The sequence below is a fragment of the Ictalurus punctatus genome, chromosome 12 (genome assembly GCF_001660625.3).
Source record: "Ictalurus punctatus breed USDA103 chromosome 12, Coco_2.0, whole genome shotgun sequence".
Taxonomy (NCBI): domain Eukaryota; kingdom Metazoa; phylum Chordata; class Actinopteri; order Siluriformes; family Ictaluridae; genus Ictalurus; species Ictalurus punctatus.
In genome coordinates, this window is record NC_030427.2 from 11230602 (window position 1) to 11256969 (window position 26368).

The following is a 26368-nucleotide window of genomic DNA, read 5'->3' on the forward strand; positions in this document are numbered from 1 at the left end:
CACCTTCTTGGTTTCTATTGGCTCACAAGGCTGAGGATCGTCAATTCACAGGCCAAAGTTCACCTAGAAGTTGGGGCGAAGTGAAAGTAACCACTATCAAATGTGTGCCTTTGACATCCTGCGTCCTTTCCCCTTCGATGAATTAGCTTTTCTGCCAGGTGAAACTTATTCGTATTTAGACTGACTGCTGCTTTATCTGAAAAAGAAGGAAAGCGTAGTTTTCAGGCATAAAGTTAAAAAATCGTAAATGTTACGGCTAAAACGTAAATGTTTACTCTTGCCCCCCACCGCCCCAATCAGAAAAATGCTAGCCAATCAGGGGCATCTATTAGGTCATGCCTGTTGAGTGGTGCACTGTGACCCTGTCCAATGTGTAACTTGGGGGGGGGGGGGGGGGTCACTCCAATCCATCTATCTGTCTGTCTAATCATATTCAATAGATCATGGGCATAGATCTATACTTACACCGCTAACACTCTATAGTGTGAGTTTATTCAGGCACTGATATTGCTTCCTCAAACACTCTCCCTGTGAGAAGTGGTTTAAAACCCCAGGACTCTTAACACTGCCAAGAACCCAAACAGTTCCGTTGCTTCTGCTGTAACACACATCAATCGAGCCTCTGCATCTCTCCTCCATGGTTTGGTTGTTATAGCCACCTGTTAATCTAAGGAAACACAAATCTCAGGATTGGCAAGGAGATTGTGGACAGGCCAGACAAGGGAGCCAGTCAAATTAACAAACCAAATATTTGGACCTTATGCTTTGGCAGATTTGCTGATAATAAACAGAGGGTGAAATAGCTCGACAGTGAAACACATAACTGGAACGTGGTGTATTCAGGAGTGAAATGTGTGATAATTTGATGCTAACAAACCTCTTCCTAATGTCAGTCATACCAGCCGCTGCTGCTGCAGGAGTGGGCAGAAATAAACATTAATGGCTTTGTGGGTAATAGGACTATTACAATGGTGTATGATTGGACAGTCACCTCACCATTGATTTCAAAATAGTGATTAAAATGTAGGCCTGTCTATTACTATCTACACGTTTGTTATTTACAAGGATACACAAGGATGTACAAAGATTTATAAATAAATGAGCATCTCCAGAGTGTGAGTTCTTAAATGTTTAATTAATACTTTGAAATCATGATATTTTTAGACTAGGTTATCGTACTGTGAAACTTTAAAACAGCAACATCCCCAGCGGGTAACCATGGGAACACTGAAGGAAAGTCGGGTGCACCCGGGAGCCAAAACTGGGTTTAACACAATAAACTTCCTCAACAAACACAAACAAAATCTAAAAACCACACAGAGTTGTCCCACTGTGAGCCTTAGATACACACACACAAAAACATGAGCCATTCAAGGCCGAATTGACCTGACTGGAGACTGGAAGACCATAAAAGAACACTACGAGTCTGCAAAGAAATTTGTAGCCTAAATGGCCAAAACATTTCAATCAATTGATGTTTTTCATAGAAAATATCCCAACTGGAAGGAACCTATTCTGTGTGATGGATGCTACAGCTTTTTTTTTTGAAAACTAGGTCACAGACCTCGCCCTTAGATAATGTCTCCTGATGGATGGTGGAATGTTCCAGAAATAGCTGGTATTTATTTATGGACATAAAGATGTGGACGTGCTCCCTGTTGAGCACGTCCACCCTGAACTCTGTCCGTATCCGTTACATACCATTTAGACATAACAGCTCAGATGTTCCCCAGCACAATCTGGGCTATTGTTTGCTGACTTCGCAGACAGCCAGTGAATATTGTGTCCTTGCAGTGCCCTGGTCTTGGACTCATCCCATACTTTCTCTGGCTGCCAACAACTGGTCATGACGATCCCAGTGCTGTTAACCTCCTTAACCGTGAGCCGGCTATGATCATCTGGACAAGACATTGACACGCGCATTGATTTCTTTCTCAGTAAGCATCTCAATCGACGCTACTAATGATCGTGCGTGACTATTGGATTTAGTGACAAGCTTCGTTAAGACTCTCCACATTGAAGGCCATCTGTCGCCTTGCATGCAATTAAAGTACGACAGATGTTCTGTGACTTGGACCGAGTTGATGGGCTTTTCAGCAAAGGCATATCACTTTCCTAATCTCCTGCTGGGTGACATGCCTACCTCTAGTGTTTAATATTCATGCCTGCTTGGAGACTTTTAGTTGGATCAAACGTGTTATGCTGTTTTATACGCTACCTGGCTGTTGTATTAGCAGTGTCCTGCTAACATGAATCTACTCGTGTCCTTTTCATGGTATATGAATATGTCTATATCTATGGCTTGATTGGTCATATTTGGAAAAAAATGAAGTATTACTTTCCATTGACCACTGAACTGGTCCTTTCTTCACCCATAAAAAAGTGTAAAGGTCAGGAACATGTCAGAAACCATGGTATCAAAATGGCTCCCCCCACCCCGAAGAATTTTACATTCAACCTATCTGAATTAGAGCTCTTTATGAATATATTATCAAACCTAAAACTCGAAGATAAAACTTCTGATAACATACAATATCATTGGATATCATGACACTTAAATTTTAGATAAAATAATGGACAACAAGGGCTCCTGATGGGTGCAATTTAAAATTTTGCCCCATCATTGCAAGGTCATCAATTAGAATCGCACAACCAAAGGTGTGGAATATGGTCTAATAATAATATGGCACAATGTGGACGAGATGGCTATTAGTTTTTCAGATCTGTGCCAAGCAACAGTAACTAAATAGCAAAACAATAATACCAAATGGTTTCTCCATTTTTTTTTTTTTTTACTGACAAAGGAGACCAGAGTTATTTTGTTGTTGTTGATTCACAAGACTGAAGTTTTGCCATGTCAGATTAAACTGACGTGAAGTGACGATACTTGTAAAAAAAAAATACGTAAAAAACAAACATCCCTATAGACCTGGGCTCCAGATACCCTGAATCCAGCATCATTCTGGCAAAAATAAGATCAAATTGTATGCACTTTGGCTCTAAAATAGAGGTGAAATGGTATGATTTTTGTTTTTTTTTAAATCTCATGTAATGTAATGAAAGAGGATGACATTAAACAGAATTAAATGTCAAATAAATCTGCAGAGGCGGAGCAAGTATTAAAATGTTCTTTGAGGGATGCAGTCTGCTAAACTATTTATTAAAATGGACTTAAGAGGATTGCTCTTATCCTTCTGTAATTTATCAAGTGAACATAGCAATACGCGTTCCTTGGACTGCCATCTGGCGAGTTCTTTAAAAACTGGCCAAAATTTGATGACTCTTCATGACATCATCATGTATGCTGGAATAGGGTTAACTTTAATGATGCATCTGTATCAGATTTCTTAATGCCAGTACACCTTCACACCTCTGCACTGAAATTGTAGTTTGTGTCTGCTGGATCAGTTACATGATGCCCGTGCTGTTCTCTAGTTTCACCGTGATGTTGCTTCACACCCAAGAACGGCGGCAGACAGACAGCCAGCAGGCACCGGAGCAGATCAGGGCACAGACCCACACTGAATAATACAACGAGATTAAACGAGGGATAAGGAGGAAGAGCAGGAGCAGAGGAAAGACAGGGAAGAATCGGCAGAGAGAGGAACTGGCAAGGTGAGGAAAGGGCTAGCCAGCACAAAGTATTCATCAATAATGGAAGTGTACTGGACTGAGAGCAGAGGATTTCGCAGACCTGATAGGGCTGTGTGCGAATGTGTGCGTATGTGTGCGTGTGCACGAGCGATGCTCCTGCAGCCCATCTCCCAGAGACAAAGTGAACAAATCTGGTCTCCTCTGAAATAGAGTTCTACAATCCACCGAGTCACCTCGATGCCCTTATCAATAATGCAGCTAAGCCGCTACAGGAGGAAAAGATCTCCTCTGAGCTCTCTGCACATACAAAGCAGAAAACCTGCAAACAAACACAGCATGGCTGGATAGTTTAGAGATAAACTCGGAATGAACCGCCAAATGCCTCTCAAATCTGGACTTTTTGAAAAAAAAGAGTGAGCCTATAGTAATGGAGTTTCTCCTCCTGAGACTATACAGTGAACATCTTGATACATGATCGATGATTCAGTGTGTGAAAGACTCTTTTAATGCAGCCAAGCGATTTAATATGATACCGACAACATACTTAATATTAAGGTTGAATATTAAGGACTTGTTATGCTAGTTTATAACAATGCCAACACAGTGGCCATGCCTCCTTGACAGGGACGGACGGCCACAGAGGCCACACCTCCTTTACTGTGACAGTCAGAGGCCACAAGAATTCATAAAAGATATAACCAGTGCAAGCGTGTTAGGGCTGACCACTGAGAAAGTGGATCGGTTACATTTAACAGCAATAGGTGGAGAGTTAGAAAACATACCAGCAGGACAAGCGTTGATTATGATTTGCCTTATGATTGTAATTTTAAATCGCTGAAGAAAGCTGCAAACTCTTTGCACTTTTCAGCTGTGAAAAGGTCTGATGACGTGTGAGGTGAGGGGTTTTGCAGCCTATCTATGATGGAGAATAGGAATCTGGGGTTGTCTTTGTGGCGGTCAATTAAACTTGAAAAGTACGACATTCTAGCAGACTTCATTCCGTTTAGTATTTTCAAGTTGTTTTTATAGATAGCTTAGTGAACCATGTGCTTCCGTTACCTTTCTGCAGTCTCTTTTAAGTCTTACAAGGGAGGTACTATTTCTCCAAGGAGCAGCTTTAATTATCCCAGAGGCAGTTTTTGTTTTTAAGGGGGCAACAGAGTTAATACACTTGGTCAGCCTGGCATTAAAGTTCTCCACTAGGAGTGTCTAGGGAAGGTAGTGAAACAGGGGGGGATGATCTGAGCTCCATGAAAGTCGCAGCTGTATCAGCAGTGAGACAGCGCTTAGTGACAGTCCTCTTATCACTCAGTTAGTGTTCGTATATGCTGAAATTTCAAAGTAGACACAGTAGTGGTCAGAAATGACAATGTCAACTATCTTTGGTTCATTATTAGCTAAACCATACAAGATCACCAGATCCAGTGTATGGCTATGTTTGTGTGTGGGGCCAGATACGTGCTGCAGAAGGCCGAAAGAGTTTAGTAACTCTGTGGAGCTGACAGTCAATGAATCAGAGATTACATCCATGTGGATGTTGAAATCACCGGTAATTAACACCTATTCATTTAAGTTTTAGAAAGTAGTTCCCTGAAATCATCAAGAAAACCTTTAAGTTTAGGAGGTGAAAGATAACTAATAAAATAACAGTTTGATCACGTTTGAGTGCCCTTGCAAGGTACTCATGGTTCAAATTTTCCCAGAGTTTGCAGCACCCCCCACCATTCTTATTCATTCTAGAGACACAGAATAATTTATAACCCAACAGCACAGAGGCCACGCCTCCTTTACTTGGACTTAACGGCACAGAGGCCACACCTCCTACCTCCTTTACTGTGAAAAACGGAGACCACACCTCCTTTACTGTGAAAAACAGAGGCCACAATTCTTTTACTAGGAGTAACAGCACAGAGATGACAATAAGAGAAAACGCCTCATTTACTGAGACTTCTAGCCACAGCGGCCACACCTCGTTTTAGGACTGAAAGAACAGAGACTATGCCTTTTTCACGATGACTAACACAGAAGCCATGCCCCTTTCACCTCACCAGGACACATATCTTGTTACATTTCTCTTGACTCACCACTTTGGCCTCAACAGTACGACATAATTGGTTAAACAGTAAATGAACACACACACACACACACACACACACACACACACACACAGTGAGAGAGCAAGAGAGAGACTGACTTTGTTCTCTCTCTCTCTCTCTCTCTCTCTCTCTCTCTCTCTCACACACACACACACACACACAAAATTCCTTAGAGGACGAGCACAGAAGTGCTGATTACGGAACTTCCTGAAATAGTAGCTCCGTTTCTGCCAAATCAAATCAGGCAATGTAATTTGGGTTTTCTTATTAACTATGGTCATACCACTGGGTAGTCAGGTGTCTCATACTCACACACGAATACACACACTCAGCAAAATAAAACCATCTCACACAGGCACATGAGTACACATTGCCTACAGATGTCCTATTATAGTTTGTCCCCAGGTGTGTGTCATTATTTGCCAGACTGCATTGTAAACAGTGGACCTCCTGCACAGATCGACAAACTTAAGCTTAAGTGAGACTTAGTTTCTCCTGTAGGCTTTTTTTCCCCCTTCATTCTTTGTGTTGCACATAACAAAAGGACTACTTGGGCTCTATGCACACAAGCATGCCATCTGTTCCCTAAAACACATATTTTTAAAGTAGTTAAGTACTCTCTGTAGCATGTAATGAGGTATCTTGATTAAAGCTACTGTTCTAACCAGTTTAAATGAGGAGGTTTTGTTAATTGGTAAACCACTTAAGGACATTTTCGGTGTAAACGCACTTACGACACTACACCAAATATCTATACTAACTTAACCGTATAGGTGATGCTTTGACTGCACTACACCCCCCTAAACCATAGAAATCGGTCGATATTTTCTCACAGGGTTAATGCTATTATCACAGTATTGTGTTGCTGTTCCAAACATGGTCTGAATTATTATTTAATTGAATCAAATCACAAACTAACGGAATTGCCTGCAACCAAACTGACCTTGGTACTCAATCCCGTCCTGAGAGAAATAAGCTGTGCACACATGCACTTGAGCATAAGCAGTTGGGAGAGCAGTTGGACGAGCACCAAATAAATAAATAAATAAATAAATCGAATAAAAATCTACCCACTGGTTATGGAGAGTTTCATCACTAAGGGAATAGCAGGATGTATTTATGCCATTCCTGTTACCATTAAGTTCTTGCAAAAATTCATTTGAATGCGCTTTATACTGACTGCTGCCATGGAGCATCAGAGTATGCAAATGTATGTGGAGAAGTTGTACACATAGCATTTGTTCACTTGCAATCATGCACAAGCATCTTGGCTTAGAAAAGATTTGGATTAAATCGAAGTGTTCATCCATCATTCAGCCATCCATTTTCCATACTGCTTATCCTATACAGGGTCACAACAGAGCCTGAAGCCTACCCCTCGGGGGTACTCGGGGGACACCCTGGATGGGGTGCCAGCCCATTGGAGGGAACAATCACACACACATTCGCACACTACGGACAACTTTGGAAAAGCCAACCATTCCTACGACGCAGGTCTTTGGAATGGCGGAGGAAACCGGAATTCCCAGAGGAAACCCCATATGAGTGTGGAGGATATGCGAGCTCCATGCACACAGGATGGTGCCAGGATTCAAGCCCCCAACCCTGGAGGTCCCCAGAGATAGAAATGTCAGAATGGTCTGTAAATTCTGGCTTGGACAGTTCCTTAACCTCAGCTACTTCACTCATGTTACAACTTGAGCTTAACTGTCAATTGTTTGGGATAGGTTCCAAGCCCCCCAGCGGATGCCTGAAACTGTGGATAGTAACGAACATTATATACTGTACATACCTATGATAAAGTTTAATTTATAAACTAGGCACAATAGGACTAACAACAATAACTAATAATAAAATAGAACAATTATAATAATTAAAGTTAGGTGAATGTGGCCTCTCTCTCGCCCTAAAATATTTATCGTACTACACTCACCTTTCTTCTTCATTCTTCTTCTATGCTGGACAAAGGGATGATTAATGCCCTAGGCTCGACTACATGAGATTTCATCACATTACTCAGCATGGCACTCAATTTAAATTATGAACGTTTTCTGAAATTGTCTATTTAATTTTTTCGTACAGAGGTTATGTGAAACAGCAGATATGAGGATTTTACTCTAGTTAGTTCTATTTCCCAAAATACAGTTAACTTGTAGCCCAATATAAACCCCTGCAACCCTAACCAAGCAGTTGCTAAGGACATTGTAAATTTATCACACATCGCTGCACATTCTCATTAATGAACATGGTCATGCAAGCATCATATCTGACCACTTGCTCACACCCACATGAAAAGTAAAAACTAAACTTTCTTAAAAAGAACATAAATCCCCACAAAGAACTAACAGTGCTTCTTCTATTTGTATCTGTTTAGAACTCATTTTCTGTTCATTACTACTTACAGTATGCTAGTTATTCTAACTAAGAATAAGTGAAGCAAGGGTGGACCTTCTGGCAATATACACAGCCAAAAATAATTAAATTTTTTTTTTTTTTTTTTAAAACAACAAAAAAAAACAAAAAAACACAACAACAAAAAAAAACAACAACAATAAGCAACTTACAGTATAGTAAATGCACACCTCAGTGTCTGCCATGTTTTTCATCTAGTCTTGTGACTGGAATTAGCATTGGGTCTCCTTAGCTGAAATGAGTACACTCAATACTAGATTCCAATTTTGGAAAATCCATCCATCCATCCATCCATCCATCTATCTATCTTCTATACCGCTCATCCTTCCTTCAGGGTCACGGGGAACCTATCAAAGGGAGCATTGGGCACAAGGCGGGGTACACCCTGAACAGGGTGCCAATCCATCACTGGGCACAATCACATACATATTCACAAACCCATTCATACACTATGGACACTTTGGACATGCCAATCAACCTACCATACATGTCTTTGGACTGGGGGAGAAATCCCCGGGGAGAACATGCAAACTCTGCACACACAGGGCCACGGTGGGAATCGAACCCCGACCCTGGAGGCGTGAGGCGAAAGTGCTAACCACTAAGCTTAAAAAAAACCCACACACAAAACAGTATCTTCAAAGACATCTCTCTCATGTTCCCTTGTTTCTCTCAGGCTGAAACAAATTCCACACACAAAAAAACCCCCAAAAAACCCCACAGTTTAAGATTATAGCTTCCTCCCACATGGAGCACGGGGGTAGTGCCAGTGTTTGGGCAACATTAACAATATTGTGTTATATAATTATAGACACATGCCTAGTCTGGACACTGGACAGCGGGTCAGCGCATTAGCAATGATCACTGTGTGTTCAGCCAACGTCACTCTACTGCAGCCGAGCCTGGTGTTCAGGAGGAGCCAGATTGTCAAGTGCAGCAGAGAGAACAAGCTGTTAATGTGGGGGAGAGAAAACAATGTCTAAATGTATAGGAGATGTCAAGATTTATTACAGTTTTATTGATTTAATGATCTGGGTGAAGCAAGTGACCTGACAAAAGAGTGGGAGGGGAGAGAGCTTTGCAGAGATGCCACAGTTATCTTGAAAAATTGGTGCATTTACACACACACACACACACACACACACACACACACCTTATGAAATATGGCTTTCCTTTTTTAACCTAAAAGACATTCATTTTTGTCACGTTCTTGGTTTTCTAGGCTAGCAAAGGTAGTAGTACTAATTATTTGCGCTGAGGTAAAGAGGACTATGGTGAGATGAGAGATATTGAATGTATTACTTCTGTATGATGTAATAGATATGCCAAGCAAGTATTTTCACCTCTAGAACCTTTTTTAAACTGTACTTTTACCTACCCTTCCTCTGCTAACAAAAGCTAATCTAGTGAGAGAGCCGACCTAACGAAAGCTGAGGCGCTAACAAAGAGCTAACAAAAGCTGTAAAAGTCACTGGTATATTGTTGTGCCTGGAAGTTGGAGTTAGAGGGTTTCTTCGTTTTTCTGGATACTCTATCCTCCTCTGCTAACAAAGGCTAAGGTGCTAATTGAGTGAGAGTGCTGACCTAAGGTAAGCTGAAGCGCTAACACACATAGCTAACAAGAGCTGTAAAAGTCACTGGTATATTGTTGTGTCTTGAACTTTGAGTTGCTAATCGCTTCAGCATTGTATTAATTCTGTGTTGCTAGCTAAGCTATGTGACACACAAATGTGAACATATCCAGATGGCAGAACATTTAGTATATGCACAGAAATTTCACAATATTTCCGTAATAGGAAGGAGCATGCTAGCAAAAAATCAATGAACTGCACAAGACAAAAGTTTTTTATTTTCAAAAGAGGGGAAAAGAGAGGCTGGTGAAGGAAGTACATAGCTGCAATAACACAAGTGATAACAGGCACTAACTTATTCCACAGACATTCCACAACATTAAACATAACTAGAAATGGATAGAAAGTACATGTCTTTTATTAGTAGTAAATTCAAATTTGCAAATCAGTAGCAAATTGCCACAGTAACACTTTAGGGCACGCTGTTGGTATCAGGAACTATAATAAGCATGTATTTTTCTTTGCGAATCCTTCTCGTCTTTACTTTAACACTTTTAATCAACTGAAGACTTAAAACATCTCTAATTGAACACATGTGAAGAATAAGTACTACAACCTTCACCAGAGAATTGTGTTTTTGTTTTGTTTTTTACTTTCACTTGAGTGTTTATTTTATTTTACCAGCTCTGATTAAATTACTTATGTGTCATAAAGTGTATATATGACGTGAACGACATCATAAAGGTATCTGAACATCAAAAACATCCCAAACTACATCGCATAGGTCACGTTTATTATAGTTTCAGGGATCATTTATTAGCTTGAAAAAGACTAGCACTGATGAATCACGCGCTAGCCGAACAATCATCAATAGCAGGTCTAAGCACTCTCAGCTGGGACCAGATGCCCTGTTTCAGGAACCAGTATTCTGTACAATGGCTTTGCTAAGCAGGAAAAAGATCGGTTTATTCAGGGATTAGATCATTGTTTAACTAGCTCATAGCTTAATGGCCTGCATACATGTTTTTTTGTGTGTCTGCGAACGTGTAGTAAACATATAATTTCAAATAGTGATTTACCCATCCTCCCAAAAGCCATCCTTGCCGTTCACCTGTGTTGCTTAAAAAAAAAAAAAAAAAAAAAAAAAAAAAAAAAAAAGTGCACTGAATGAGATTGCATTTCTGGTAATGCTGAGGTTCTAATCCCCATCTAATTCAATTCAAATCACTAGTGCTTTACTTGCACAAATTGTAATGCTCTTTTCAGGCTTTCTCTCCCTCTCCGACACTTTTGTATGCAACACCCACGCTTTTGGTTCCATCTCTACTGCATCCGCCCCTCTCACATTCAGTCTGACTCATCTCTGTTCCACTGGGTTTTTTTTATTTATTTATTTATTTTTTTTAAATTTCACACAGGTGGTGGAAGGTCGTATCAGGGCAAAGCTACATTTAGTTTATGGGAACCTTATCCCCTCCCACTCTTACTGTAGCGCACATACCCACTGAACAAAGGAAATATGCATTACATGTAAATCTAACACAACATCAGGCAAAATGAATGAAGCTGTCAAAGCCATAATGCTAAACTCGCCACAATTCCATTATCGAACATCCTTTCTTTTAAAGCCTTCATTTCATGGCCTATATCCTTACCTATGATTTAATTCTAACTAAATGCTACAAAATTCAGAATGCTGTAGGCGTGTCAAAAAACAACAACAAAAAAAACAATGACTGACATCTTCCCAGCAACCAGACGACAAAGTGGAAAAGTACTTTTTTTTTTTTTTTTTAACGTCAGTCACAAGTTAGCAGATTTGCAGGGGTGGAAGAGGTGTTTCAGCATGATTCCTGAAGAAAGTAACAACATTAAGGCAAGCTTGTGTTTTTGGTGTTCTTTACTGTTGGTGCACGGCTTCCAGCTAGTTAAAGAGACTCGCATTAAAAGCACCAATGCAGCACTGTTGAAACAGTGCCATTATCACTTTGGGTTAAAATGAGCGTCGCATTTATTTATCCTCAGATTCATATTGATAGCACTGTTGCGACAGGTTAATACACCAAAATCTAGCCTTTTATAGTACTAGACAGAGAGGTCAGGTGACTACTGGAGAGCTTGATTAACTTGCCATAGGCTTACTGCTCTGTAAATTCTCGCTCCTTTTGCAGATTTTGCTTTAGGTAGCAATGACCAAGTGTATTCCTGCATCAAAAACTGCATATACAAGGTGTTTAAAACGCTATCTAGATGAAGTTTCAATCATGGTCCTTCAGAGGCTGAGAGAACAGGAAAGTAGTCACTTCAGGTTCTGAAGCAGGTTTTGGAATCACTTTCTTTCATTGATGGCTGCCAGCAGTGACAGCTTATTATTCAACAAAATAATAATTGAACAAATAATTTCACAAAAAGATAGCCCAGATTTATAGTCAAGTTTGTTAAGTTGTCAAGTTTGCAGTTGGGGAAAATTTGACCAAAATAAATAAATAAATAAAAATCATTATAAAAATAAAAAAATAAAAAAATTAGTTGCAGCAAAATTTAAACAAGCTTCAACATGCCTTTTCTTTAGTAATGGGGTCTCTTGTGGGGTGAGTGTGAGCAGTGGAGTGCACTGCCTATTGTTTTCTCTGTGAAGATGGCACCTGCTGATCCAAGTGTTTCTGGAGCTCTTTCCGTGTGGTCCTTGGCTCTTGGGCTACACTTCTGACTATTCTTCTGATTCTCTGGTAAGAAATCTTGCGAGGAGCTCCTGTGCGTGGCCGGTTGACGATGGAGTGATGTTGCTTCCACTTGTGGATAATGGCCTCAATGTTGCTTGCTGGAAGATTCAAAGGTTTTGAAATACGTCTGTATCCGATTCCATCAATATGTTTTTCAACAATAAGGTAGCGAAGGTCTTGAGAGAGCTCTTTGCTTTTACCCATCATATGTTTCTTGTGTGACACCTTGGTAATGAAAAGCCTTTTTATAGACCATCAATTTACAAACCCAGCTGATATTAATTTACACAGATAGGGGATACCACATTACTTATGTTTTTTTTTTTTTTTTGTTTGTTTTTTTTTTTACTCAGATTTCAGCTGGTTCCTTGCCTTGGAGAACTGCTTTTTCTTACATGTTTAATATTACACATAACTTTATTTATGGACTTTAATGTTGTGAATTCTTTATATTTCTGGATTTCTTGAGTTAATACTGATGTCTGGTGAAAATTTCATATGAATAACCTCATTGGAAAAATATTTACTAAAAAAAAAAAAAAAAAATGTTGATGCGTTCAATACCCCCCCCCCCCCCCACACACACACACACACACTGTACCTGCATCGAATTCGGTTTACTGTAACTTCACGTAAATTAGCAAAAATTTTATTGGAGCACGTTACTAAATTTTGATAATGTATTTAACTCTGGTCTCTAGGTGTAAATATTAGAACTTACTTTAGCCTTAACCTCAATTAAGACAAGTGTGAGTTACTTTGTTAATGGTGCCTACGGTGTATTGATTCTGAAGTTCATAGCTTAAAAAACGTCAGTTAAGAGAACATTAATGTAAATCCTTATCGAGAATTCAAAGGATTTCAAAGTGTTCACCTTCAGCTGCTCAGACGCATCTTTGGATTGTAGCCAGTCTTAAGTGGCTAAAAGCATCTGCCAAATGACAAACGATGACCTATATCTCAAACTGAAGGGGCGTGTGCTACAGCCATTTAATAACACTAGGAGACTTTGCTGAGTGCACACTATAGACTAAAGAAGCTCTGTGCCTGGGTTAGAGTGGATACAATTTTCAACACGCTTCAAAATCAAGACGTCAGAAGTGCGGTTTTAAAGCAGTAGAAACGTCTTGGTTTGGTGTGTTGTGTGTTCCGAGATGCTTTTCTGTTCGACACGGTTGCAAAGACTGGTTATTTTTCATCAACTATCCATGTCTACCTGTGGAACCGGTGGGATTTTTTTTGCTGTTGTTGTATTTCACACCATTCAGTGTAAAGTCTTGAGACTGTTGTGTGTGAAAATCTCAGGACAGCAGAAGTTTGTGAAATACTCAAACAAGCCAATCTAGCACTAACAACTATGACACAATGGAGTCCACAATGGAGTGAAGCAGCATACAGTGAATATGATTATGGTTAGAGCCGGTTTAGAGCACATACACAAGCTCATTTTGTATTTTTGTTCAACCAGGGTAATTTTATACCCCTACTACTTCTGTTATACTCTTTTTCTATGAATCTTTAATTGGGCTTAAGGGTATTTTCTGACCTATTCGTCTGTTCAGAGCAAAATTGAAACTTGCTTGTTTGCTGTTTGGAATGATTTGGTTATGCATTGCACAAATTCAAGAAGAGGTTTAATTACAACAAGGCATTCAACTAGACTGAATATGTGAGAAACATGTGATTGGCCTTAAGGGAAGATGTAACAAAGTGTGATGGAAACTGTAGAGGTGTATGTGTGTGCGCGCAGGGTGCTGAAAATTCAACATATACTGTACACAGAGACAGACACCTGGAGATAGACGGAGACAGATATAGATAGATAGATAGAGAGAGACAGCCAGACAGACAGACACGATAGACAGATAGATAGTAACTAGTGTCATATCATATTGTTGGATGCAGACAGAGTAAGAATAAAAACAGTCGGAAGGATGAAGAGAAGAGAGAGAGGGAGAGAGAGAGAGGTAAATGGTAATGGTAAATGGTCTGCACTTACATGGTGCTTTTATCCAAAGCGCTTTACACTGTGTCTCATTCACCCATTCACACATCAACGGTAGAAGAGCTGCCATGCAAGGCGCTAACTTGCCCTCGGGAGCAACTTGGGGTTCAGTGTCTTGCCCAAGGACACTTCGGTATGTGGAGTCATGTGGGCCGGGAATCAAACCGCCAACTATACGATTAGTGAACAATCCGCTCTACCTCCTGAGCCACAGCCGCCCGTGGGAGGTGGAGGGCTTCTCAAGTCAGGATGTTTCTGCTCCAAACAGGATGAGAAATTTCATTTGCCGGACGTGTAGGACAATACAATAATAATAAATAAATAAATAAATAAAGGCTCAAAGGAAGACGAACCGAAAAGGAGTGATTGAGCAGCTGATGTTAATCTTGTTACATAATGCGTGTGAGAGAGTAAATGAAATTTGGGTATGAGAAGCAGGAGACAGAGCAATAGGAAGAACAGATGAGATGGAGAGAATCAGTACGTTGATCATTTGCACGTTAGCATCAGTCTCAGTTTGGCTCTGAAACACGCTGAACACAAGAGATGTGCTTCAAACTGCCTGATGTTTAAGCATTCAGTGCGAGTCAGGATAAAGAAATAATCCAGGTGCCATTTACGTACAAACTGCTCTGCACAAAATGTTCTCTGTGACACACACAAGCGCTGGAGCCTGGAGCTTGTGTTATGCGTACAAACCAGTGCAGTTCATGTTAACATCCTGATAAGGTCTTGTCTCACTAAAAATCATACACACACCCCACAGTCAGTGTCCGATCCTATTGTGGTCTCAGTGCTCTTTCTTGCACTCACACACACTAATTGTGCTCTCTCACTCGCCCACACACAAAACAAGCTTTTCCACTTTCCCCATGCAGAGTTTTGCCATTCTCACACACATGCACTTTCCTACAGTCATATGCACGTTGTTTTTGTTTTGAAACGTTACAGGAACCCGAGTTGCCCTCAGCACTGCCTGTTTTCTGATGTCATGGCTACAGTGTTAGCGGTGAGCAGTTTTATAACAGTACGCTGTGATAAGGAAGTCTACACTGTTTATACTGTCAGTGTTGTGTGATATCCTGGTTAATTATCCTGAAGTAGATTATTTACCTATAACAACAAGTCCTGAAGCGTTTCAATATAACTGTTAGACCACAGCAATTGGCCAAAGATTATCATTTTTAATTTATTAAAACACAAAGTTCCATTCAATGTTAAGTTAATACAAGAAAGGAAAAAGAAAAAAAAAAAAATCATTTGCTACTAAGAAACCAGAAGGCGACGAGTCCTCTGGCCTGAAGACTCTAATGTGGCGGGTGGCGGAAAACCTACTGTTACAAAGCATGGACACTGGAGACTCCTTCCAAAAATTAAATTAAAGTTAAATAAACATCTAACATAAAACCATATCCGCAAGTATACCTTCGGGGGTTTTCTTGTTGCCAAATAACAACACATTTTTGATCTGTTTATTATTTATTAGACTTTACATTTACGTTTAAAGCTTCCACCATAGAAGTCCCTGTGAATGAGCTAGAGGGAGACAGGGGAGGGAACAAAAAACAAAAACGTATTAGAGCGAGTGCATTAATATAAACCTGTGATTTGAATGACAGTCGGAACTAATGTCAAACCTGCTGTTGAAGAAAATTCTGACCAGAATTTTAGATTGGTAAATTCAACAGTTATATGTTACAAATAGTAATGATCATGAAGTCAGTTAAAATATCATTTCTTATACAGTATATTGCATAGATAAACTAGACAATGAGATCACATGATTAAATGTGTAATTCAGGAATTTGCCACGTGTTTTTACACAGCCAAAATCTTTTCCAGAAATTACAGAAAGTAATAGTCAACCTTTATAGCTTTATGTTTATTTATGCCATCAATCATATGACTAGAAGTCCTCTGAGAATGATAGCAAGAGGACAACTAAGTTTTGTGTGTGTGTATATATATATAGATATGTGTGTTTGTGTGTGTATATATATATATATATATATATATATATATATATATATATATATATATATATATATATATATATATATATATATATATATATATATATATATATATATATATATATATATATATATATATGTATGTATATATATATATATATATATATATATGTATATATATATATATATATATATATATATATATATATATATATATATATAGTCATACTATGGTCTAAACCAGGTCACCATATCTGTTTGACATTACTAAAGAACTGGATTGGGTGTGAGCTTAAGGCAAATATTTGCTGAAAGGATTACGGTTGAGATCAGCTTTCTTTATTACGAGCAACATTAATCATAGCTCCAGTGCAAAACTAAGATAGGAAACATGTCTTATCCGATCAAGCTGGATAATTGGAGGAATTCCGTTAATCAAATGAACACAAACATTATGCGTTAAGCCTTTCCGTATGAGCTGTTTTGAGTCAGTTTTATAGGCTGTGGAGGATTTGTCATTGTGATTTAGACTTCACTAAGAAATCGAAAATCACGAAAAAATTTTTTAGATAGAGGTTACCGTTCCAAATGGGTCGATGAAGCATTTAATGCATCTTTTCAAAAGGCACATTCTGAAAAAAAAAAAACATTCTTTTACTTCTATTACAACTTATTCATCGTATTTGATGATATATTTTTAAAAAATATTGTTACTTGTTGTCTTCTGATCCTGAGCCAAGTGGTTTTTTCCCCCAATCCACTTATTGTATCGAAACGGGCTAAAAATTTGAGAGCTTATTCAGTACATGCCCGGTTTCAGAGCGATATCCTTAGTCCGTCTCAGAGATTACTTAGTCCTATACGGAATGGAAATTATCGATGTGGTAATTGTGCTCAGTGCAATAATACATACAAAACATCCTCTTTTTTTCCCTATAAAAATATAGAATTAATTCGGTCATTACTTGTGCTTCCACTTATGTTGTCGATCTGATCCGTTGTCCTTGTGGTCTCGGTTATGTTGGGAAAACACTGTGCCAACTACAACAAAGAATTAGTGAACATAAGAGTTCTATTAGAAGAAAGGATGTTAATTATCCTGCCATGACCCTTTTTCTTTCTTTGAATCATGATGATTCCACCTTATGCTTCTGTGGTATTGACAATGTGAATGTGCCACCGAGAGGGGGTGATATAGAAATGCTGTTACAAAGGCGTGACTTATTTTGGGATTGTTACTATTCAGACTTTATCACCTATGGGCATGAACAATGAAACATTGTTTAATGTGACGTCCATTTATCTATGTATATAAATATATTATGTCCATTTATCTATGTAATCTGTAAATTTGTGATGTAACCCTTTTATACGATGTGGTTACAATGATTTATTGTGTCACTGATTGTGATTAGTAATAATGGATCATTGCAGTGATTGGTCATGTGTTGATTTTAAAATAAGATTGTGTTGAATAGATCGTTTGTATATGCCTGATGAAGGTCACGGGATTGAAACGTTGTGAATATAGCTATTCTGATACAATAAGTATTGCTAGTGTGCGGGACTTTTTCCTTTTTGATTTTGACTTGGTTTGTGGTCTTTTTTTTTCTTTTTTCTTTTTTTTCTACACACCTATTCATCACCTGCAGGTGTGTGAGGTTTAATGTTCATTGAAAATTAAACATAACACATCTTGAATTTTTCAGTGATACAGTGTACACAAATGGGAAGTCATTGGGTGAACATAATGACTCAGGAGTGTAATTCAATATTTAATCTACAATCAATGTTGACAAAAGATTTCATAACCTCACTGTGCTTGGCATAAGAGGAGTAAGAAGCACAGACAGCGTTTATTAATGAGGCCCATAGAGATCATCATAATGTTAAAGGACAAATCCACCCTGAATGACTTGCTTATTACCGTAATTTCCGGACTATAAGTCGCTACTTTTTTCCACACGCTTTGAACACTGCGGCTTAAACAATGATGCGGCTAATTTATGGATTTTTACGAGCTAACGAGCTTCATGCCGCCAAAACATTTAGCCTCGTCACATCGGACCAATGAAATTACCCAACAGGTCACAGTGGACCAATGAAACTGTTCGAATTAAATCAAACGCACTCACACTAAATTCTTCAGATCAGTCATTTTGTGCTTCATGCACACACCCTCATCATGGAAAACACACGAAGAAATGCATATGATGCAGCTTTCAAGTTAAAGGCGATCGATCTGGCTGTCGAAGAAGGAAAGTGTGTGACGAAGTACTGGTAATTCTGAGGCTGTTCAATTCCGACACTGAAGAAGACGACTTTAGTGGTTTTAGTGCACAGGAGAAATATGAAGATAGCGATCAATGACTTTTCCTGGTAGGCAACTGTATATTTATTTTTTTTAACCAGCCGTGTTACAGGCACTGTTTGGAAAAAAGCATTTAGGGTACGTATTTAATTAAAAGTTAAAAAAAAATCTCTCTGTGTAACATCCTTCTGTGTAAATATCTCATGTTACAACGTGGACACCTGCGGCTTATAGACAAGTGCGGCCTATATATGTACAAATTTATTTTTTTAAAGTTAGTGGGTGCGGCTTATATTCAGGTGAGCTCAGTAGTCCGAAAATTACGGTAATCTTTAGAATTAATATAATAGCACTCAAGAGTGAGCAGTTGGCTTATTTTCACTTTGGTTATTTGTTTTCCTACATTACCCACAAGTTCTGGTAGTTGCGCTAATGGGAGTTATGGTGCGTTCGTGGTGCCTCGTATGTGGTAATCTGCAAGTTGTAATAACATCACTTCCTCCCCAAGGCATGCACAAAGTGAGAAAACAGGAACATTCATGAACGCGTCTTGTCTTTGCTCTGTCAGAGCATGTGAAGCTAATAAAAAGCTATCGCAGTACAGAACCAACAGCAGACAATAGTGAGTAGCTTAGCAACTAGCTAAAATCAACTCTAATGTTGATGATGATGATGATGATGATGATCATTTCAAAACAGCGATTAGTATGGTCAGTGTTATAGATTTAACCAAGTACTGTGTCTGTATTTTAATTGATCTAAAGCCAAAATACCATGTTGACCCGACGTAGTGCCGTAAAACAGGAAGGAAATGGTAGTTGAGAAGACGACCAAGTTGACGAGTTTAAACAGCACGTAGGTGGGAAGTTGCATTCCTGCCTTCAGCACAGCATTAACCCTTGCGTCATCTCTACCAAAAAAGAATCATGCAGCAGCATTTTTCAACTTTCATGCTAATACCGCAATCAATGCCAACATGCTTGACATCATATAGATCATAATTCAGTGAGTCTACATTGTATTCTATTCAGTGTTCGTTGTCTTTTCTACTTCTAGATTGCATTTTGCATTAATATGACCTTTGCTGGAAAATGGTGAGAAAAGAAGCTCTCAGTCTTGCTGTTAAGAGCATCTGGTTTGATATGGTTGATTTTTGCTTATATTAAATTCTATTATAACTCTGCAATCAATGTCTCCTTGTGATGTCGGTGTGGCACACACAGGAATAACGAAAATACAGAAAGCACCAACCAACAAATTAGCACCAGAAAAACTAAACAGTAGGTAGAATTACTTTTTTTTATTATTATTTTTTTAAACATTAAGTCTCGATTCAACAATTTGATTAGAATGATTCCCACCCATGTTCATGAAGCTCCGCCCCAGGATCTTCAGAGACACATAGAGTATAGTGCCTAGTTGGAGGCACATCAAAACACAAACAAGTATTCCAGAGTGGAATGGTGTTTTCCCCACAACTTGACTTAATCCATTTTTTTATTTTATTTTAAAAATCATGTTCTACATATATTCTGGTTATTTGTACAAGTAAGGTATGAATCATTAACAGAATCAAACATGAATCAAAGGCTGAATTTCTATGTACAAATGTATAGTAAGTACCACAGCAAACACCAACAGCAAAAAAAATAAAAGAACATTCCACATATATACACACAGCAATAAAAGGTCATTTCCTGAATCAAAATAGTCAATTCTAAACACTGCAACTTAATCCAAATGCTTTAGCTCTCCTTAGGTAACTACAGTCTTACAGCAACAAACAGAAGAGCAGAAAAATGCAGAATCAAGCCAACCCTTCCTGCCACTCAAGATTCGGGGAAATTCAGTCTGAGTGAATGAATATCTTGGCACTCAACCACATCCTGGTTAGAACTAGCATGTTCCCCCCCACCCCCCCACCCCCCCCCCTTGGCTTAACACTTCCCCCTACTTCACTATATCTAATTCAATTCTCTAATGGGTTCAGTCAAATGTAATACAGAACAGGGTAATAAAAAACATCTTTAAGCCAACAATATGTTACAGGCCCCTGGTATAGTTTTGCTAAGTGTTCGAAACATTTGAAAGCACTTAAGCTAGCTTGCTAGTCACTGCTAACTAGCATGTTATATCATTAGCATGAAAAATGAAAGTTAAACACTCTTTCATTAATTAGACAGCTTAGCAATGATGGCTGTAGTGCTAAACAATTGACGGAGTATTGCCAAGGTGAGCTTCTTCTTAGCTAGCTAATCAATGTAAAGAAGAGTTAGCAACCATGGTACATGTTATCTAAGTATTAGCAAAAATAAATAGCTAGACACTCAATTCCCCGTGTGTGCATTCACAGTCAAACAGGGTATACAGAATGCAGATTTACTGGTGCAGTAAAGGTGTATACATTTCAATCATAGAGGATTTATGTACATTGTACAAATACAAAGAGAAACTAGAGTTAATAGAGTAAGGCTAGGACTAGCACTAGGGAAAATGTTGGCGCTACGAAGACACGTTTTCTCTCTATACAGCGACATTTTTGGCTCTTTTGGTGGAAGATGTTTCTGGACTGAATGTTGCATTTCACGGAAAAGCTACATGTTCGCTGGCTAAGTAGTAAACTAGCCATTGTTTAGCATTCCCTCCATTTTTGTCCCAAATCATCCGAACTGACAGATTAAAGAAAAACTTTGTTCCTAAGGTGTATAATGCACACACGCACAAAAATTTGCTCTATGCTACTGATTCAGACATTAAAAGAAAAGGACACTTAAATATGTTTATATCGAAATATTTGTGATGTGCTGTGTGACGAGGATGAGGGAGGGGCCAGGCTGTGAGCGACCTACTCAGTGAGAGTTTGTTTGTCTTTTATGTTATCTTCGAGTTCTTTACATTTATGTTCGGCCGGTTCCCGCCTCCTCCTTTCCCGTCTGTGAAGATCGTTACATGCTGCTTAGCGATTCTGGTGCTGATTTGTTGGTTGGTGCTTTTCCTGTGACGAGTTAGGGGTTTTGTGCAGGTTTTGTGGTTGATCTAGTAATTCGGTTCATTGTCCTGTATTTAGCCATCAGGCCTCCCAAATATTACACAACTTCAATCTCTAAATGGCTTCACAGAGTGCATGTGTTTTCTTGTAACTGTAATCCCAGCAGAGGTTACAGTGGACCAATCTGTTTGCCCTGGCTACATTCCTAACATGGCTCCATCGCCATTCTCAAATGTAACTGGCTGATTAATTTCCCCATGCATATTGCATAAAAGTGAGAGGGCATTCTGAAGAATACGGCTCCCCAAGGAATGGAGAGGAGATGGGTTACGTCCTCAGCAATGACTCTACACTACTTGACACAACACAAAAGACGAGATGATTCAAGGACAAGCATGCCTCACACCCATTCTCAACACACACATGCATGCACATGCAAACACAATGCATTCCTGAAAAACAGGAAAGACTTGTGAAACTGTTTTGATATGCTCCAAGAGAAATACTGACTGGAACTGTAACAGATGTAACAGATGCAGAGGCACAAAAAGACTGTTGATCTGTTGACAATGACATTTAAAAAAAAAAAAAAGAAAAGAAAGGAAAACTATTAATACATTCTCACACACACACACACACACACACACACACACAACACACTTAATTTGGGTGATGTTTTTTCTAAGTCAGCAGGAAAGTCTCATCAGTACATATTGTTTATTCTTGGTGTCTTTCATCATACTTCTCTTGTAGAGTATCGACTGTCTATTTCTGAACCCAGTCCTATTCTACTTTAGATTTTTTCATTTCCTCATTTGCAAGTCACTTGTAAGATAAAAGCGTCTGCTAAATGAATAAAACGTAAATCTAAACTCATTTCCTTCTCCAACTCCAGGAGTACATCTCTTACTCCTTCACACTACCAAGCATGAGAAGAATGCACTTGCATTCCCCAAATCCCCTGTAATGGTGCATATCCCCTTACACTTGCACCCGGTTTATTTAAATGCATAGCTTCAAAACGGAAAAAAAAAAATTGTTCCGCAGAGCTTGACATTACGCAAATGAATCCGTCTGCTGCATTGCTTTTAGCCAATCGGGTGATAAAATAAAATAGCAAACAGCAATGTCAGATTGCTTTTTAAATTCAAGGATACTGAATTTTCCGTTTTCGTACCAAATCTCCACTCGGCAGCAAGCCGACGGATGTGAAGGAGGGATGTGGCAACAAAGTGTGAAATTTCTTTAGAGAAGCAAACAAACAAATCGATCTATTTTGAGTTATTGTTCCATTTTCAGTTGGTCCTTGTGCACTTCCATCTGGATGGCATTTGAGGTCTCGTACATGACCACAACAAGACTAAAAGCTTTCGTCCTGGCCAAAATCGACACAATGTATTAAGTAAGGAATAAAACAACGGGTGTTGACACTGGAGGCTCTTTCCATCCATCCATTTTCCATACTGCTTATCCTATACAGGATCACACAGGAGCCTGGAGCCTATACCAGGGAACTCAGGGAACAAGGCCAGACACCCTGGACACGATGCCAACCCATCGGGGGCACACCCATACACACACTATGGACAATTTAGAAATGACAATCGCATGGATGCATGGTCTCTTTGGACTGGGGGAGAAAACTGGAGAAACCCCAATGCAAGGGTAGAACATGCAAACTCCACACGCACAGGGTGCATTCGGAATTCAAACCCCCAACCCAAGAGGTGCGAGGCAAACATGCTAAGCACTAAGCCACTGTGCCCCCAAGGCTCTTCCCTCTTTTGCACATCAACAACTGAACATGTTTTTCTGTTTATATGGAGCACCGTCTACACAAGTTCCAGTGTAAGCTGTTACTACAGAAATTATAACATGTTACTGATTTGCCTTGCAGTCAAAAAAAATTAACACATCCTGACCAATCAGATTTGACGATTCAACAACGCTGTTTAATAATATAATTTTTCATATCTTTCTTGGTCTTATGTCCCCATCTTTAAAAACAAACAAACAAACAAAAAAAAGAAAGCACAGTTCTACATGCTCACACGTCATCTCGCTTAAATTTGTTCTCTCTTTCTAATTCCAATGTCCCTTTCTCTCTCGCTCTCCTGACATTCAAAACCAACTCTTTACCCCCAAGCTCTCTCTGATGTGATAGCAAAATGGCCTTTCCCCTGCTCAGGAAGCAGCTAATGAGTTGTATCTTATGAGCTTACGAGGCATATCATACAGGATAATACTGCTGGGAAATTGAGAGCAAGAGACTGAAACTTGAGACTCGATCTTTAGGATTAAAACGATATTCAAATAGGTCATTGCAAATGTTTTACAAAACAAAATGCCGTAAGGGTCACAAAGGCACCAATTATTCCTTCTTCATTTTACTGAATTAAAAATTTTTTTTTTTTTTTTTTTTTTTACATATGACAGCTGGTAATCTGACAGTCCAATATATGCCACCCACAAGTACTCATAGAAAACGTACAAGAGTTGGGAGATGATATCTATGAGATGTGAAATGAGATCTGACTCAGAGATCTTCCTGTGAAAACAAGAATGAAGACCAGAATGAAGTCCAGACCGCGTGTATATGCAAGTGATTGCGTCAGTTTAGCAGTGGACGTAAATGTGTTTATCGTGTTCATCATTGGTCTTCTGTCCTCTTTCCTGAATCATTCTTGCCATTTAGAGCTGGCGCCATGCTAAAGAGATGAGAGATGAGAGAACAGACGAGTGCCATAGTACCAACCGATGATCCTAAGCACACTCGAATTCAAGGGTTCTACAGTTGGGAAAACATTAAGTGCTGTGACCCTCCAGATAACCCAAACACACTCTGTCTCACTCGATAGGAGTCATAACTCATTCTGTTATCGTGGCACTGGCTATGAGATTCACATTAGGAATGAAATATCTTTGGTCATCAATACGAAACTATTAAAAAAGTAGAAAACAGGTAGGTTTCTGAATTACTATATTTACAGTAGACCCACTATTCCAGTAATTATAATAGGTAGCTGTCTTACGGTGTTTACTGAAGACCTGTTACTCAATTACTGGTACTCCAGTAGTTACAGTATGTTGCTGTGTTAGTGCATTTACAGTAGAGCTGCTCCTTCAGTAGTTGATGTGTCACTGTGCGTATGATAGACTTGCTACTCCAGTAGTTACAGGAGGTCGCTGTATTACCGTATTTATGGTAGAGCTGCTACTCCAGTAAGTACGGGAGGTCGCTGTATTACTATAATTTACGGTAGACCTGTTACTCCAGTAATTACAGGAGGTCACTGTATTACTATAATTTACGGTAGACGTGCTACCCCAGTAGTTACGGGAGGTCGCTGTATTACCGCATTTACGGTTTACCTGCTACTCCAGTAATTACGGGAGGTCGCTGTATTACTATAATTTACGGTAGACCTGCTACTCCAGTAGTTACAGGAGGTCGCTGTATTACCAAACTTACGGTAGATCTGCTGCTCCAGTAGTTCACTGTATTAGCATATTTAAGATAGACCCGCTGCTCCAGTAGTTACAGTAGGTCACTGTATTAGCATATTTAAGGTAGACCTGCTACTCCAGTAGTTACAGTAGGTCACTGTGTTACTGTACTTAGAACTGGACGGCTATTCCAGTAGTTAAATGTAGCTTGCTGCAGTATGTAGCAAGTTCACTAGGAAGCATATATTACCCGTTAAAAGTATATTAACATTAACTTCCGTCTAATGTAACACTGAAAATTCTGTGGCTGCACTAGCAGGATTTATTTATGAAGCAAATGACAAGGCAATAGCATTTAACACTGCTATATATAAAAAAAGACACACTGCTTACAGGACTACAATTGCTTTCTAGGCCTGACATGAGGATTAATATGGCCACTATAGCAAAGGCTCATGAAACAATACAGTGCTGAGTTGCAGTGATGCGAACATGACCAAAACTAAATTCAACTGTACAAATAGATCTCTCTGAAATATCATTTTAGAGGCAACAAAATAAAAAAAATCTCTGCTACATTAATGCAATGTACCGTATATATCAGTTCTTTATCTACAAGGGTACGTGTACTCTGGAGCAACATTCAGAACAGAAACAAATCCCAGAAAAAAAATCAGTTTTCCCCCTCATCACCTGCAGTGTCTACACATGTTGCTGTGGCAACTCACGTCAGTTGTGGCCCCTTCCTTGTGTGTCATTCACAGCATGGTGGGGCAGTTCCTGGACCCAGGCACGGACTACACGTGCCTGTGTGTGTGTGCGTGTGTTCCAAAATAGCTGTCCCCAAACTGCCAGTATGGGTCCAGGTCTACAATGGAGCCCATTCTCCAGCCTCGTTGGCCTCTCTGAGCTCAAATATCTCGTTCCATCAGAGCTTTACTCGGTTCATACAATGGGCTCCTTCTCTCTTATTATTCAGGCTATCAACCACACACACACACACACACACACACACACACACATGCACGCAGGTCTATTCCATCACTTCCATTCTTCCTGAAACTTTCCCCTGAATGCCAGAAATGTTTTGTTTTTTTTATAACATATTATATTAAATATCTTCTTCCAACATATTTGTCTCATAATAATGAGGCATTTTAACACAAGATGCTTTTCCCTTAATAACAAGATGTTTTCTTGTAGTAACAAGATGCTTATTTCCATAATAACTAGACGTTTTCTAATAA

The 26368-nt window shown here is 39.2% G+C and overlaps 1 protein-coding gene across 5 annotated transcripts in view; it reads right to left on the minus strand.

Annotated features, from left to right (window-relative positions):
* Positions 1-26368, minus strand: part of mgat3b (beta-1,4-mannosyl-glycoprotein 4-beta-N-acetylglucosaminyltransferase b) — a 62564-nt gene that overhangs the window by 13658 nt on the left and 22538 nt on the right. For 4 of the 5 annotated variants that reach the window (XM_017481698.3, XM_017481701.3, XM_017481693.3 and 1 more), the window contains exon 2: positions 4-196. The exons of the other annotated variant lie outside the window; for it this stretch is intronic. The gene's annotated coding sequence lies outside the window, so the exon portion shown is untranslated. The remainder of the gene's footprint in view (positions 1-3; positions 197-26368) is intronic. 5 annotated transcript variants of the gene reach the window in all.